We start from the raw sequence: 12603 nt of genomic DNA, 5'->3' as shown, positions 1-12603 counted from the left end.
CCAGGAGATAAGGAGAGCAATTTTGTTTGTAGACAGTTTCATAGATAAAGGAGCATAAGTAACCACCTCCAGTTTGGTCAAAATGGAAAGGGTTGTAGTGGAAGGTGCATTTCACGCAGATATATGTGTAACAGCGATAGAAGGTTATCATAGAACTCGATGTTACGCCGACCAGTCATACCAATCTGAAGCATATCTAACCTACACTATTGCATGTACGCCCATATGTTTGTCCAATGACGACTTAAATGCACTTAAAGTTGGTGAATCTACTACCATTCTAGGCAAAGCATTCCATACTGTTACTACTCTCTGAGTAAAGAAACTACCTCTGACATCTGTCCTATATCTATCACCCCTCAATTTAAAGCTATGCCCCCTCGTGCTCGCCGTCACCATACTTGGAAAAAGGCTCTCCCTGTCCACCCTATCTAACCCTCTGACTATCTTATATGTCTCTATTAAGTCACCTCTCATCCTTCTTCTCTCTAACGAAAACAGCCTCAAGTCGCTGAGCCTTTCCTCTTAAGACCTTCCTTCCATACCAGGCAAAGTACTAGTAAATCTCCTCTGCACCCTTTCCAAAGTTTACACATTCTTCTTGGAATGTGGTGACCAGAACTGTACACAATATTTCAAGTGCAGCAGTACTAGTGTCTTGTACAGCTGTAGCATAACCTCATGGTTCCAGAATTCAATCCCTCTATTAATAAAAGCTAAAACACTGTATGCCTTCTTAACAACCCCGTCAACCTGGGTGGCAACTTTCAAGGATCTGTGTACCTGAACACCGAGATCTCTCTGCTCATCTACACTACCAAGAATCTTACCATTAGCCCAGTATTCCATTTACTCCGACCAAAGTGAATCACCTCACACTTGTCCGCATTAAACTCCATTTGCCACCTCTCAGCCCAGCTCTGCAGTTTATCTATGTCTCTCTGTAACCTACCACATCCTTTATCACTATCCACAACTGCACAGACCTCAGTGTCATTTGCAAATGTACTAACTCACCCTTCTACGCCCTCATCCAGGTCATTTATAAAAATGATGAACAGTAGTGGACCCAACACCGACCCTTACGGTACACCACTGGTATTTGGACTCCTGGATGAACATTTCCCATCAACCACCACCCTCTGTCTTCCTTCAGCAAGCCAATTACTGATCCAAACTGCTATATCACCCACAATCCCATTCCTCCACAGTTTATACAGTAACCTACTGTGGGGAACCTTACCAAACGCCTTGCTGAAATCCATATACACCACATCAACCGGGTTACTCTCATCTATGTGTTTGATCACCTTCTCAAAGAACTTGCGAGGCACAACCTACCCTTCACAAAACCGTGCTGACTATTCCTAATCAAATTATTCTTTCCCAGATGATTATAAATCCTATCACTTATAACCTTTTCCAACACTTTACCAACAACTGAAGTAAGGCTCACTGGTCTGTAATTACCAGGGTTGTTTCTACTCCCCTTCTTGAACAGGGGAACCACATTTGCTATCCTCCAGTCTTCTGGCACTATTCCTGTAGACAATGACGATTTAATGATCAATGTCAAAGGCTCGGTAATCTCCTCCCTGGCATCTCCGAGGATCATATGATAAATCCCATCCAGCCCAGGTTAATTATCTATTTTCATATTCTCCTGGATTTCTAATACCTCTTCCTTGTGAACCTCAATCCCACATCGTCTGATACCTGTGTCTCAGTGTTCTCCTCGACAACATTGTTGTTTTCTAGAGTGAATACTGTCGAAAAATATCCATTTAGTGCTTCCCCATGTCATCTGACTCAACACACAACTTCCCACTACTATCCTTGATTGGCCTTCATCTTACTCTCATCATTCTTTTATTCCTTAAATACCTATAGAAAGCCTTAGGGTTTACCCTGATCCTATCCGCCAACAAATTCTCATGTCTCCTCCTGGCTCTTCTGAGCTCACTCTTTAGGTCTTTCCTGGCTACCTTAAGCGCCCTAACTGAGCCTTCACATCTCATCCTAACATAAGCCTGCTTTTTCCTCTTGACCAGAGATTCCACTTCCTTCGTAAACCACGGCCCCCGCGCTCAACAGCTTCCTCCCTGACTGACAGGTACATACTTATCTAGGACATTCAGGAGCTTTTCCCTGAATAAGCTCCCCATTACTAATGTGCCCAAACCCTGCAGTTTCCTTCCCCATCCTATGCTTCCTAAATCTTCCCTAATCACATTGTAATTGCCTTTCCCCAGCTGTAACTCTTGCCAAGTGGCATGCACCTATCCCTTTCTATCACTAAAGTAAACATAACAGAATTGTGATCGCTATCACCAAAGTGCTCACCTACCTCCAAGTCTAACACCTGGCCGGGCTCATTGCCCAGTACCAAATCTAATGTGGTTTCACCCCTTGTAGGCCTGTCTACATGCTGTGTCAGGAAGCCCTCCTGCACACACTGGACAAAAACTGACCCATCTATAGTACTCATACTATCGTGTTCCCAGTCAATATTTGGAAAGTTGAAGACCCCATGACAACAACCCTGTGTCTCTCACTCCTATCAAGAATCATCTTTGCTATCCTCTCCTCTACATCTCTGGAACTATTCGGAGGCCTATAGAAAACTCCCAATAGGGTGACCTCTCCTTTCCTGTTTCTAACCTCAGCGCATACTACTTCAGTTGATGAGTCCCCAAACATCCTTTCTGCAACTGCAATACTGTCCTTGACCAACAATGCCACACTTCCCCCTCTTTCACCATCTTCACTGTTCTTACTGAAACATCTAAACCCGGGAACCTGCAACAACCATTCCTGTCCTTGCTCTATCCATGTCTCCAAAATGGCCACAGCATCGAAGTCCCAGGTCTCAACCCATGCTACAAGCTCATCCACCTTAGTCCGGATGCTCATGACGTTTGAAGGAGATACACTTTGTTAGCGCGGATGAAATGATATCAGTCCGAGCCCAGAGTGCGGTTCAACAATCGGTAACGTTTATTGCTACAGTAACGCCGGCGGAGACCAACCAAGGTCCGAATCTCCGCTGCTCTGCTGTTCCCGCGCGCAGCTACATATTATATACTTTTAGTTGTCAGGATGTGTGGAATTTGAGGAGGAATGGGATGATAGTTCCCCATCATCACTGGAGTAGATGCAAATAGAATGTTTCCTGCCATCCCAGGAGAGTTGCAGGGCACACACAATAGGGTGCTAATTGGTTTATGTAAAACGGGTCCGGGTATTATCTGCTTGTCTCTATCTGTGAGGGCAGGGGCTAGCACCCCACTTTGTTCCCTTGGGGTGTTGGTGTGTATTGGTCAGTCTCTTGATGTGATGAGGAGATGGGTTTCCATATTAATTAATTCCGGAGTTTTGGTCTATGAGTCATCGGTAGTGTTGGTATAGTGTGGATTTTATCTGTCCTCTATCTCCTATCTCCCGGTCACGGGGGCGGACTGGCAGCTGCTGAGTTCTGTGGGTTTAAAGCTGCGACTGCTGTTTAAAACACAAAATGAATTCTTATAGTTTCCTGATGTAGGCATAGTCCCGTGGCAAAAGCAGGGCGGCTCTGATGCCCACTTGCAGTCCCTCCTTTCGGCAAGGGGTTGGACACGCCCACACCCCCAATGCCGATATTTTAAAAGTCGGCTCCTCGCCCGGTACATTCCGCTGGCCGTCATGCTGCAGTCATGTGGCCTTTGGATAGTCCCGGGAGATGGTCACATTAACTCGAGCCCTGTGAGCTCACGGTGCCTGAACGCCTGCCAGGAGTCGATGGCGTGGAGCATGGTCTTCCTGGCCTTTCGTTTCTTGTGCTGGCGGCATGAATGACATGCCAGCAGGAGCCAGGTCAGAGCCAGCAGTAACTGTATGCCTACAATGGTGTGCGAGATGATTCGGATCCAGGGATGGATGTTTACGTTCAGGCCCCAATCCCACACCCTCTGTGCCCAGCCCTGGGACTGCAGAGCTGTGTCTGTGTCCTCCTCTAGGTCCTTTACATGCGACTGCAACTGGTGATACAATTTCACTGAGTGTCCTACCCGGGTCCTAAGCTCCCGTAAGACCTCAGCCAAATGTGGGATGGGGCTTGTTCAGGCTCTTGATATTCCCTGAGGGTGTCCCTGAATTTATCAGTAGTTTGTATGGACTCGGGGTTCCATTGTCAGATCTCTGAAATGTGAGCTTGCCCGACCGTGACTGGGCACCTGGGGGTGAAGCAGAACTCGTGCTGGGGAATCGGGCACTGCAGTCCATTATACTAAAATGAGGTTTCAAGAGTGGAGACACAATATCGTCCACCCCCACCATAGTGAAGTTCGATTTAAAGGGTGCAGCCCTGTGTCCGGTTGAACCCGCAGTCCGCTGTTTCACTCCTTCGTAAGGGGTAAGGGCAGGTGGTAATTGCCCCCCGCTGCTTGTAGCCTGTAAGCGGCACCCCGTACACAGCGCCGTTTCGAGATATGGCTGTGTGGTGAGCTAATCGATATTTGAGTGAAGCGTTTTCCCGTATGACTCCGATGTTCTCAATGTGAAACAGGGGAAATGGCCCTGACTCTGGGGTGACCATGGGGATCAGGAGGACAATCCCCACTCCTGTCGCCTCACTGACCTCAAAGTCGGGCATCACTAGGTATACTCTGGTCATACCCTTCAGAGTCCGGTTGTCGAGCGGTGCGGAGCGCCCCGCGAGTGAGGCCAGTTTGGCACTGTCGATCCAGTCGGGCACCTCCCCCCTTTGGACCTGGTCAAGATTATGCCGGATCTGGGCTACCATCCACAGGCCATACGCATGGCCCGGTCTATAAGGCGGTTAATGGTGTGGGCGTGTACCTCCAGGACTGCAATGCCGTCGAGCTGGGTGTACGCTCCCTCTTCCCCCAGGCGTGCCTGGTCTGCCTTATCTGTGAGAGACCTTTGTAGCAGGTCCCTCATTACCCCTTTTAGTTGCTCGACCTTTTCGTTAAGGCCCTGGATGTCTAGGGAGTTTACTACGGATGTTCCCGTGTTGAGTCCTGTGAGAGCATCGTTGACTAAGTCCCGTCTGTGTCATTGTGTGTGTGTGTTATGTATGTCATTTCGGTAGTGGGTTGCTCCCATGGCATCTCTGGCCCTCTCTATAACCTCCTTCCCCACCATGGCGTATAGGTTGCGTATCTGTGCTGTGCAATAGTCCGGTACCCGGATGCCCAATATTTTGACCAGCACAGGCACGACCTCATGTCGGACGTTGCTATAAAGGGTCTCTCCCTCATCCCACAATACCAGTCCCCCCGCGGGCCCCGGTCCCAGGGAGGGGCACGGCAATATCTCGGGAGTCGTGGTCGGGGCGGGTGGAAAGCACAAATACAAAGAGACTACCGCGGCATCAGTAGGCTCGTAATATCCGCAAACAGACAGATCCCGTACAGTAAAGGCATCAAAGGCCGAGGCAGAGGAGAGGTCCTCTGGCATGGCACACATTGTCCCGAAAATGCAACCCCCCAAGCCCATCGCCTCAGCACGCTGGAGGCAGGTCGGCCGCGGGTCGCGCTCCGACGTGCAGAATAAACAGAGTGTCTGTACGCCTGGGAGGACCTCCAGCCAGGCGTTGTAGAATGCGTCGATCACATCGGGCTTGTCCCTTGCAGGAATACAGATGGCGTCGGACGCGTTGAAGGCAACACCGTGGCGGTAGAAGTTGTCATATATTTCGGGGAAGGAAGGCACTAGTCGTAGGGCGAAGAGGAGAGCAGGGAGGAGAGCGGTGCACCGGTGAAGCATGATCTGTGGGAAGACAGGGAGAGAGGCACCCTTACCAAGGGTGTAGGGTTAGTGTGCGTAGGAGCAGGTCTCCCTGGAACCGGTCCACCCGTTGCACTGTAAGGAGAAAGAGGGGCGGTTAGAGTCAAGTCAAAAGGGTAGGGGGGGGAGTGTCTGTCCGGTCGGGGCTTAAGGGTAGGGTTTAAGCTGGGACCAGTATTTCCACCTGCCCTTTACCTTCATGTCGACACAGGCGCACGTGTCACGGGTGAGGATGATTTTGTGCGGTCCCAGCCACCGGGGGGCGAAGCCAGGCCGGTCGGGGGCGGCCCTGACCAGGACTTTGTCCCCAACGCCGGGAAGGGGTTGGGAGGGCAGATGCGGTTGCAGTTTTGCCTGGTCCCTAATGTCCTGCTGGTCACGCGCAGTTTGTCTAAGGGCCCGCAGCTGCGTGTCCAGCTGCCTGATATAGCACGTCACCCTGTCCCTCAGGGGGGCCATGTCTTCCCCCCCCCCAACCATGACCGTTCTCTGGTAGTCGCATGGCCCTCCCCATCATGAGCTCGAAGGGAGTGAGGCCAGTGGAGCGGCCTGGGGTGGCCCTTAAGCGCATCAGTATGCAGGGCAGAACGTCCACCCAGCCCTGCCCTGTTTCGGCGATCGCCTGTGCGATCACAGCTTTGAGGGTCCGGTTCATGCACTCGACCATCCCGGAGCTCTGGGGATGGAACGGGACGTGGAAGAGCTGTCTGATGCCTAGGGGGCAGCAGGCCAGTTTCATTGCGCGTCCGGTGAAGTGCGTGCCCTGGTCTGAGTCTAAACATTTTGAATTGACCTGCAGGGTCCAAGGCTTTTTACAAAGTGAAAGGTTAGGGTTTCTTCTACTCTTTGTGTGAAGAAATGCTTCCTGACATTATCCTTTTGCTGTCTGGCTTTAATTTTACACAGTCTTGCTCTTGATTCTCCTGCCAGAGGAAATCGTTTCTCTCTGTCTGCCCTTTCAACTCATTTAGTTATCTTAAACAATCCAATTAAATCATCACCTTCATTGTATGGAGTATTTGGGTCTAATCAATGTGGAATTCATGCTCAAATTCTAATTGTTCTGTCATATTTTTGCTAATAGTCTTCCTTTCCAGCAGCTTCCTGGACATTATCTCCCCAGCTCAAGTTAAGCAAATCTTGCAGCCTCATTATAAATCCTTAAAAATTTGGCCTTTCCAATTTGAGCAGGAGGTTCCATCTGCATTCCCGCAAGGTAAACATAGAAATTTGTTCTTGTTAACTTTGCTATTTGACTTCCTCTTCGATTCTGGCAGATTAACTTGTGAACTTCTGGGATGTCTTCTTGTATCCATCCAGATAGAAATGTTCATTAGCTAACTTTTATGGGTGGGTTGCACTTCGGCGGGGCGGTGTGGACTTGTTGGGCCGAAGGGCCTGTTTCCACACTGTAAGTAATCTAATCTAATCTAATCTAATCTTTAGTTTCCAACTATTGGACTCAAGTAACTAATTTAAAGCAAAAAAATATATAGTCTGGCATTCTCAATACCTGAGACTTGGAGACTAACAGTCTATTCACTTTTAACACAATCTACCATTGTCTACAAGTGTGAATACCTTCCAACGAAAACAACGAAGGGACACCTTTAATCTTAACAATCCAATTTGCTGTCGGTGAAATTCAAACCTGCCTCTATGTTACCCAAATTTACTGACAGCCCCAAAATGTAACCATCTTGTAAAAATAATTGTTTGCTACTACTGAACTTAAAACATGTCTAAAAAGAGACATGAGGTTGAAGCTTTTTGGCTTGCAATCATCAGGATTGAAATGAAGCATAGCCTTAATAAGTTTCTTATTGTTGACGGCTATAAAACGGGTAAGGGAACCCTCTGGCCCCCAATCTAGGTCTTCGGCCGCTCTCCCACCCATGGTAGGGGCGCAGCGGGTGTAACTTAACAGAAGCTACTTTAAAGTAAAGCTAGCAGGCGTGCTGAGGGATGTTGCTGGCACTGGCTTATTAATCTCCCAGTCGGGGAGCCCACTCCCTGTAAGTCGAACCCTAGCCCCGCGGGTCAACCTGGGCTGGGGGGGGGGTTACAGACGGGGCGCGTGTCGATTCCTGAGCGCGCAACCCCGGGTTTCCGTGAGTCTCTCACCGCCTGACGTTCAGCGGCCGTGTATACCCCACAAACACTGGGCGTGAACCAGGGGCCCGAGTGCAAGGTGGGGGGGGCATGAAGTCAGACCTAACCGCGCCTGATCCTACAGAGGCCAATACCTCAGGACCGCGAGGTCAATGGGCAGAGCGTATAACCGCCGGTTGGCCCAAAGGCACCGCGTCTCGGGCTGGTTTGGAGAGCTTCCCTTCTTGTAGCGCGTGTAGACCTCCCAGCCTCTATCGCGTACGCAAGGAAGGCACTAAAACCGGGCTCGACGTACAATGGGGTCCCCAAACTCCCACTGCAGAGGTCAACCAGGAAGGCTTGTTTGGTCGGTTTTTAAACAGGGGGGTCAATCTGTCGGGGTCTCGTACCTAAAGTCGTCAGTCCAAGGATAGTCCGTCAGTCACAGTAGCACATTGACAATAAACGACAATAATAATAATCACGCACACTTTTACTAGTGTTCCGCGACCCCATTCGCCCACCCGCGAAGGATCACTCACACACACACACACACACTTTTAAAGAGTACTGTACCGTTACACGACTGCCGGACTCACTCTGTTCACAGGTTCAGATAACGGCCGGCAGTGAAGTCCCTTGCGGGGCACTGGGAGACTTTTACACGAGAAGTAAAAGAGTAAAGATACTCACCCAGTGCTGCCGCAGGGATCCAGCAGCCGTCGTTAACCAGGACGAAGCCCCCAATTGTTAGCGCGGATGAAATGATATCAGTCCGAGCCCAGAGTGCGGTTCAACAATCGGTAATGTTTATTGCTACAGTAACGCCGGTGGAGACCAACCGAGGTCCGAATCGCGGCTGCTCTGCTGTTCCCACGCGCAGCTACATATTATATACTTTTAGTTGTCAGGATGTGTGGAATTTGAGGATGAATGGGATGATAGTTCCCCATCATCACTGGAGTAGGTGCAAATAGAATGTTTCCTGCCATCCCAGGAGAGTTGCAGGGCACGCACAATAGGGTTTATGTAAAACGGGTCCGGGTATTATCTGCTTGTCTCTCTCTGTGAGGGCAGGGGCTAGCACCCCCCTTTGTTCCCTTGGGGTGTTGGTGTGTATTGGTCTGATATCAGTCTCTTGATGTGATGAGGAGATGGGTTTCCATATTAATTCCGGAGTTTTGGTCTATGAGTCATGGGTAGTGTTGGTATAGTGTGGATTTTATCTGTCCTCTGTCTCCTATCTCCCGGTCACGGGGGCGGACTGGCAGCTGCTGAGTTCTGTGGGTTTAAAGCTGCGACTGCTGTTCAAAACACAAAATGAATTCTTATAGTTTCCTGATGTAGGCATAGTCCCGTGGCAAAAGCAGGGCGGCTCTGATGCCCGCTTGCAACTTCAAACCAACTTCTTGCTTGCCTGTGCCATCTTGCATCCTTGAAACTTGATTTCAGACCTCCATACTCTTAACCTTTTGTATACTCGCACTACAATTTTGGTTTCCATCCCCCTGCTGGATTAAGTTAAACCCACCCCAATAGCCTTAGCGAATTTCTCCCCCAGGATATTGGTACCCCTCTGGTTCAGATGAAGACCATTCTGCTTGTAGAGATCCCACCTTCCCCAGAAAGAGCCCCAATTATCAAGAATCCAAAACCCTCCCTCCTGCACTATCACTTTAGCCACGTGTTCAACTCCTCTCTCTCCTTATTCCTCGCCTCACTAGCATGTGGCACGGGCAACAAACCAAAGACAATAACTCTGCTCCTCCTAGCTCTAAGCTTCCATCCTAGCTCCCTGAATTTCTGCCTTAAATCCCCATATCTCTTCCTACCTATGTCGTTGGTGCCTTTGTGGACCACGACTTGGGGCTGCTCCCCCTCCCTCTTAAGGATCCCTAAAACACGATCAGAGCCATCACGAACTCTGGCACCTGGAAGGCAACACACCAACCATAAGCGTCTCTCGTCCACACAAAACCTCCGATCTGTCCCCCTAACTATGGAGTCTCCAATGATTGCTGCTTTGCTCCTCTTCCCCCTTCCCTTCTGAGCAGCAGGGACAGACTCTGTGCCAGAGCCCTGAGCCCCACTGCTTTCCGCTGGTAAATCCCCCCCCAACAGTATCCAAAACGGTATACTTATTGTTGAGGGGAATGGCCACAGGAGATCCCTGCACTGCCTGCCAGTTCCCTTTCTGTCCCCTGACTGTAACCAGTCTGCCTTTTTCTTGTACCTGAGGAGTGACGACCTCCCTGTAACTCCTCTCAATAACCCCCTCTGCCTCCCAAATGATCCGAAGTTCATCCAGCTCTAGCTCCAGTTCCCTAACGTGGTTTTCGAGGAGCTGGAGTTGGTTGCCCTACCCGCAGATGTAGTCAGCAGGGACACTCGTCATGACCCTTACCTCCCACATTCTGCAGGAAGAACATTCAATTACCCTCACCTCCATTCCCACGATTCTAAATTCCCAAAGAGACTGTTGAAAAAATAAAGAATAAAAAATAAACTCGTTTCCTTACCAATCTGGTGCACAGAACATTTTTTTTTTGGTTAGAGGAAGAGGATGGGTGGGAGACATTACCCGAGTAGTGTTTTGGGTAACGCAACCACACAAATATATGACTTTGAGTTGGGTAGATCGACGGCGAGACTGGAGGAGCTTACATTGACAGAGTGATCGATAGAGACAAGGGGATGTCACATAGTGAGTCTTGTAGGAAATGGATCAGCGAGTCACAAGTATTGAAGTGAGTTCGACAGATCTTGAGTGCAGCAGGGACCTGAGACGATTGTCGAGTCTTCACGCATTGATCGTGTCTTTAGGACTGGAAGAAGTTACGTATGTACAGATAACTTAAAACCAATGTATGCAGTCTTCTTTTTTTTCCTGAACAAAGCACCAACAACCCACATCAGTCCGAAATACCTAAACTTTCTAGCTTTTCCCTTCACCCCAACAGGGATAATTTGGCCATGGATTCTTGATATTACACTTTAAAAAGCTTCCCATTCGCCAGTACTTTAAACAGACTCGCAATATCGACGGTAGTGATGATGTGGAGGAGACGGTTTTGGACTGGAGTGCACAAAATTAAATAAAGATGCAACATCAGATTATAGAGCAAAAGGTTTATTTAGAAGCATGAGCTTTCGGAGGGCTGCTTCTTCATCAGTTGGTTGAGAAGCACAAACGTAAGACACAGAATTTGCTGCAGCAGGAATGCAGCATCGTGGAATTTAATATTAAACATATTCATGTTAAGCCTTTCATATTTTAGAATGATCACCGGCACTTCCAAAGCTAGTGCTTCCAAATAAAGCTGTTGAACTATAACCTGGTGTTGTGGGATTTTTAACTGCCCCCAATGGACCTATGCTAAATCCTGTCTAATGGACCTAAAACTGGCTCTGTTCCAGGTTAACACCCTAATAATTGGACCTACCCGATCATTTCGATGTTACAACTAAGACGCTTGTGGTCACAGACCCAAAGTAGTCTCCGACTGAAACTTCAGTCACTTGCACAAACTTGTTTTCTAAGGGGAGTTGCAATGTTGAGGAAACGTTCTTGGACATACTTAACAAATCCTCCCCCCCCCCCCCCCCCCCAATACTGTCCCAGCTTTTGACATTGTAAACGAGGCCGCATATGGCTTCATTCATTACGGGGTGGAGAGATAAATGGGAGGGAGGTGGGCGTGGGGAGAAGATAGCTAAGAGATAAATAATTGAATGGAGGTGGGGATGAAGGTGATAGGTCAGACAGCAGGGTTAGTGGATAGGTGGGAAGGAAGATTAGCAGGTAGACAGGTCATGAGGATGGTGCTGAGTTGGCAGGTTGGCACTGGGGTAAGGTGGGGTGGAAATGAGGAAACTGGTGAAGTCCACATTGAGGCCCTGGGGTTGAAATGTGTGGAGGTGGAAGATGAGGCGTTCTTCCTCCAGGTGTCGCATGGTGAGAGAGTGGCGGTGGACGAGGCCCAGGACCTGCATGTCCTCTCCAGAGTGGGAGGGGGAGTTGAAATGTTCAGCCACAGGCAGGTGGGATTGATTCGTGCGGGTGTCCCGGAGATATTCCTTAAGATGCTGTGCGAGAAGGCGTCCGCTCTCCCCAATGTAAACGAGACCGCATTGAGTGCAACGGATGCAATAATGAGGCTGTGTGAGTGAAACTTTAATGTTTTTTTTTCCTATAAAAGGGCACGGGAGAAGAACCCGAGGAACTACAGAGGTAGTGCCTCCCACCCTCCCTCCTCCTCTAACCTAATAATAAGACCCGTTGTGGTAAGTAGGTAAGTGCTGCATTTTGCTTGTTCTATTCTTTAGACCCAGATTTCTTTTTTAAAAAAGGTTACTTTTAGAGGGATGGCAGTGAAGGCAGTGCAATGTTCCTCTTGCAACATGTTTGAGGTGAGGGATGCCATGGTCGTCCCTGCTGATTATACTTGCAGGAAGTGCACCCATCTCCAGCTCCTCCAAAACCGTGTTAGGGAACTGGAGCTGGAGTTGGATGAACTTAGGATCATTCGGGAGGCAGAGGGGGTCAGAGATCGGAGCTTTAGGGAAGTAGTAACTCCAAAGATTGCAGACAGATGGGTGACAATGAGGGGGACTGGGAGGAAGCAGCCAGTGCAGGGACCCCCTGCGACTATTCCCCTCAAGAACAAGTATACCGTATTGGATACTTGTGGGGGGGGAGAACTTACCAAGGGTAAGTAATAGGGC

General features: G+C 49.1%; 1 protein-coding gene across 4 annotated transcripts in view; it reads left to right on the top strand.

Moving 5' to 3' along the window:
* The window catches only part of LOC122544099 (putative G protein-coupled receptor 139), a 97637-nt gene that overhangs the window by 20660 nt on the left and 64374 nt on the right, over positions 1 to 12603 (top strand). For 2 of the 4 annotated variants that reach the window (XR_015761022.1, XM_087999236.1), the window contains exon 1: positions 12077 to 12170. The exons of the other annotated variants lie outside the window; for them this stretch is intronic. The gene's annotated coding sequence lies outside the window, so the exon portion shown is untranslated. Of the gene's footprint in view, positions 1 to 12076; positions 12171 to 12603 lie in introns of those variants that run through there. 4 annotated transcript variants of the gene reach the window in all.

Source organism: Chiloscyllium plagiosum, unplaced genomic scaffold, assembly GCF_037043375.1.
Source record: "Chiloscyllium plagiosum isolate Xiang-an unplaced genomic scaffold, Cpla_swu_hap1 HiC_scaffold_22, whole genome shotgun sequence".
Lineage (NCBI taxonomy): Eukaryota > Metazoa > Chordata > Chondrichthyes > Orectolobiformes > Hemiscylliidae > Chiloscyllium > Chiloscyllium plagiosum.
The sequence above is the reverse complement of the archived record's forward strand: the minus strand, read 5'-3'. Positions and strand labels throughout refer to the sequence as shown.